This window comes from Trachymyrmex septentrionalis, unplaced genomic scaffold, assembly GCF_001594115.1.
Source record: "Trachymyrmex septentrionalis isolate Tsep2-gDNA-1 unplaced genomic scaffold, Tsep1.0 scaffold25, whole genome shotgun sequence".
Taxonomy (NCBI): domain Eukaryota; kingdom Metazoa; phylum Arthropoda; class Insecta; order Hymenoptera; family Formicidae; genus Trachymyrmex; species Trachymyrmex septentrionalis.
The window spans coordinates 2,245,045-2,249,571 of NW_017305408.1; the positions used below are offsets into that span (position 1 = coordinate 2,245,045).

The following is a 4,527-nucleotide window of genomic DNA, read 5'->3' on the forward strand; positions in this document are numbered from 1 at the left end:
AACGTTAAGCTTTCTCGGAGATAGCGAGAAAATGTCAACGAAAAATTGAATGTAAGATATATATATATATATATATCTTACATTCAATTTTTCGTTGACATTTTCTCGCTATCTCCGAGAAAGCTTAACGTTTTAACATGGTAATAAAGACTTCTCTTTTTCACTGTTTACGACAATATTTTCTGCGAAAGAAGGAATGACTAAACGCTAGTGTAAATTAACTGATGCGACCTGCCCTTTGGTCAAGTACGCTTCGAGACACACGACGTAATACCGATGAAATACCTAAACCTGGATATATACGCACGCGAATCCATGTGTATCTTGAATAATTCAATTCTTTTTACATGAGGTGGCATATACTGACGTGATTTCCTCATTATCAGCTGCAAACGTAAAAAAAGAGCTTTCGCCCAATGATATTCAGCGCGACGCTCACTCAGGTTGTTTCAACATTTACGACAGAGCCTCACTGCATCGAAAACGCATTTGCTCTTATCTAGTGTGATAATTACTTCGAAAGATTAAAAACTCGGTTCTTAAGATCACGCAGTCGTCAGCTTTCTCACCTTTCCCTAAGTGGCATGAGGGCTTGTAGATAATGTGCGTGCTCTTCGCGATTGAGAAAAACGCTTGCTTTCGTGTGCGATGTAACTTGCAGTATAATTTGTTGCAATTAATTATCGTGATAATTATGTTCACCATTTGGAATAAATAGTTTCTTGTAATAAATAATTTTTTATTACTTCTTTTAATTGGCAATCTTGGATGCTGTTTTGCGCAGAAAGGGAGGGCATCAACAAAGTATTATTTATTTCCAATAAACGTCATTAAATTATTACGCATTGATGTGATTGGACTACTGAGCAAAGTGCTTGCTCCGAAATGTAATAAAATAAATGTGTTAATAAGACGTTTATTGAAAAATTAAACACAGCAACATATTAATTATAGTTCGATAGAAAAATGTCCTGGTATTACATCACTAACAATAAATATAAACGATAATTCTTCTTAAAATTAATATATCCGCTAATTAAAATTCCGATTATATTCGAAATATTCGACGGAAAATGTTTATCTTATCGTGTTTTGGAACATTTTCTCTTGACATTCAATTGATATACCTTGTACAGTATCGTTTTGTGAAACGATAAAGATGCTGATGTATCTGAAATTTTAGCTAGATAGATATAAAAATAACTTTTCTTCGACCATCAAAATAATTAGGTCAAACTAGTTGTTGAAATCTTTGCGTTATCATGAATGTTTGAGCATTCTACATAATTATTTTAGTGATCCAACAAAATTATTTTTAGATTTTGTATCTAGTTGAACTCTTAAATACTGCAGCGAAACTATTCTTTCCGTGCAGAAACGAAAATAATTGATAACTTCTTAATAACAGATGATACATATAACTTATGAACAATATTTAAAAATAGTAATCAAACAAGGTTGCTTTTTTCTAATCATTCCATAGAAGTGAGTGTATATCATTGAATTAATTGTGTTTCTTTGCTTACAATATTACTGTTAATAACACCTTTTTATATTATTTGCTTATCGCAGTTATCTCTCATTATCACATACTTGTGAGAAGATAATATATAGATTAAACAAAACCAAAAATATAATCGTAAAATATGTATAAAATCTTGAAGTAAAATAAAAAATTAAAAAAGATTCTGTTCATGTATTTGAACTTAATTCACAACGCGGCATCATCATATCTTGTGGACTATAATTTACATATGACTGAGCTAATTACATATCTGTTTTCTTAGACAAGTTGTTTCGTAGTATTGTCGCATTAAAGAGATCACTATTACATGCCGGAAAGATTGCTGCTGTGGAATAAGAAATCGTTTTACTGCACGTACCGTCAAATTGTATGTTCAATTCAAGCTAATTCTGCTGGATTGTCTTTTTCTAACTTTCAAACTGAAGAAGAACACTGAAAAACGCACAGAAATGAAAAATACTTTACAGTATCACTGCACGTCTACGTATCTATCTTAACGTCGAGACACTATCAGTGTCTTTTGATAAGAAATTTATTTCTTTGGGGGCATGACACTCTCTCGTCGTGAAAAAAAAATACTGCGCGCCTGCGAGAGCGTTCTGGTAAAATAATCTAAACAATTTGTTGAACCAGTTTCGATCGCACCCCGTTTAACGTGTACCATCGACGCGCGGCATAGCGGACTGAATGTAACGATGGTACGACTTGATATTTTAACAAAAGTCGGTGGGGGAGTCCGAGGGACCTCCAGGGTGCCTGTTCTGGGGAACTGGATTTGTGCTCAATACAGTTGCGTGTGGAGGACACGTGATCAGCCGTTAGAAAAACAGATCTGCGTGATAAATATATTTAGAATTGCAAGCAATTGCCAAGCACTAGCAATTGCTCACCAATAGTTGCGCAATCATCATAATTTCTAAACGTCTCCGATATTTCCGGTTATTACTCTCTTCGATAAAGGGTTTAATTGACAGTTCAGGATATTAGATTTTGAGTTTAATTGACAGTTCAGGATATTAGATTAATATTTAAGCTAAATATATATTATTTGAATTTTCAGAAAGTGTGGTTTGTTAAATATATCAGTTTTTGTAATATAATTGCTTTGCACTACTCTTAATCGTACACATTATGTAATGTATTCTTGAATATCATATTACAATGCATTATTGTAATAATATTCAAGTTAGAACTTCCTGACTTTAGCTAATTAGAACTTATTTCCAAATCAAATTTAGTTTTTAAATAGAATTCAACACTTTAGTATGACATTCTAGAAGAATATAATTTTTCTTTTGTAAAAGAGATTAAAATATCTATAAGTCAGAAAATAAAATTTAAATTAAAATTGAAAATTTTATTTTCTTATTTAGATATTAATTTTTTTTAATGAGAAAGAGGGAGATAGAAATATATTTTTATCTTATTTTAAAATGTTGAAAATTAATTAAAAATTAAATTTGTTTTAATTGATTATAATCGAGAAGTTCTAACTTGAATGTTAACGTACGTGTGATTTGAAAACATATTTAAAGCAAAATTTATTTGAGGTCCGCATCGATTTCACACAACACTGCTAAGCTACAATCAAGTACGTTGAAAATAGTAATTTTTTAATTTCCACACGTAATTACTATATCGCACACACAATAATTACAGTACATGCAACTTTTGCTTTCTCCTATAACTGATTCCTTTAAAAAAATCTCTTGATATCAAGAAAATCAAGAAAAAAACTACTTATAAATTACACTTTTTGCACGCATTCTGCATTTCACCAATTTATTAAGCCATAAAAGATTATTAAAAAAAAATTGAGGAAATTCTCTTTTACTCTCTGATATGAAGGAAAAGAGAAAAGATAAACTCTGCAAAGATCATATATTATCATACTAATATTTTAAAACTAAATTATTTCTTTATTTTTTTGTATTATTCAATTTACAATAATTATATATTGGTTTTGACTACATAAAAAAATTTGTAAACATCATGTAAACAAATATTTAAAAACATATAGACGTAATTTTGAAATATACAACTTTATTTTCTTTTTTTTTTTTTTTTATTAATTAATACAATTAATCGTATAAATTACAAATTACTACCGCAGGGCACACGAGGCACCGCGTTGGCGCGAAATGATGGAGGAGCGCTGGTTGATCGGGGGGCGGGGGGAGGGGAGGGGGAGAAGGAGAAGGATTACCGACAGGGGGATCGTGTTGATCGGCCGAGCGGGCCAGCGGGTTCAGCGGTGGGCCGTGAGGGCGCGCTCGCGTGCGTAACACGCACTCGTGCGGGAGGCAGCGACCGATGGCGACGACCGCCGAGATGTGCCTGCGAAGTTACGCGGTGTCCCCGTGCCGTCCTTAGAATCCGCGTTTTGTGTCCCCCTCGCGCGCGGTCCCTGCCGCTGTCCCGTACGTTCTCCGTCCCTCCGCGAGACGCCTGACGACGACCACGTCCTGCCGTCTCGTCGTACTCCGTCGTCGAGTGCGTGCCGCGAATCGTCGCGCGTGAATGCGTGTGTTCGTTGGTGTGCTTAGCGGTGTGGTGTGCGCCGTGTCGAAGAAGTGCCGACCAGATCACGGTGGATCATCCGTCTGTACCGAGCGAGGGGAAGAGGGATATGCGTATATAGGTAAATATACCAGAATGCGTGCAAAAGAGAGAGAGAGAGAGAGAGGATGGAAGAGAAACAAGACGTGTGTCGCGTTGCAGCTCACGGCGAATCGCCGCGAGTACAGGCGAGTTGACACCTCCGCGAGAGCATGGATTCGCGGCTACACCGCCAGTCGTCGTCCCCGAGTCGCCAAGAAGCCGTGCTGTCGTCCCGGCATCGTCAGTAAACACCGACGGATATACAGAGTGAGTCATTGCTCTTTTGCTTTCGTCTGTTCGCTGTTGCTTTCTTCCCTCCTTCGCTGCTTCCGTCCTCTCCGTTTCTCTTTCGCTCTCTCCTCTTTCCTTCTTCCCTCCTCCCCTCCCCCCCTTCCCCCTCC

General features: G+C 36.3%; 2 protein-coding genes across 4 annotated transcripts in view; one reads left to right on the forward strand and one right to left on the reverse strand.

Moving 5' to 3' along the window:
- Positions 1–2,217, reverse strand: part of LOC108749022 (fatty-acid amide hydrolase 2-like) — a 9,481-nt gene extending 7,264 nt beyond the window's left edge. Inside the window, exon 1 of the mRNA XM_018487515.1 lies at positions 1,884–2,217. The gene's annotated coding sequence lies outside the window, so the exon portion shown is untranslated. The remainder of the gene's footprint in view (positions 1–1,883) is intronic.
- Positions 2,218–3,841: 1,624 nt separating this feature from the next.
- The window catches only part of LOC108749019 (axin), a 30,150-nt gene continuing 29,464 nt past the window's right edge, over positions 3,842–4,527 (forward strand). For all 3 annotated transcript variants that reach the window (XM_018487507.1, XM_018487511.1, XM_018487512.1), the window contains exons 1-2: positions 3,842–4,166; positions 4,247–4,393. The gene's annotated coding sequence lies outside the window, so the exon portion shown is untranslated. The remainder of the gene's footprint in view (positions 4,167–4,246; positions 4,394–4,527) is intronic.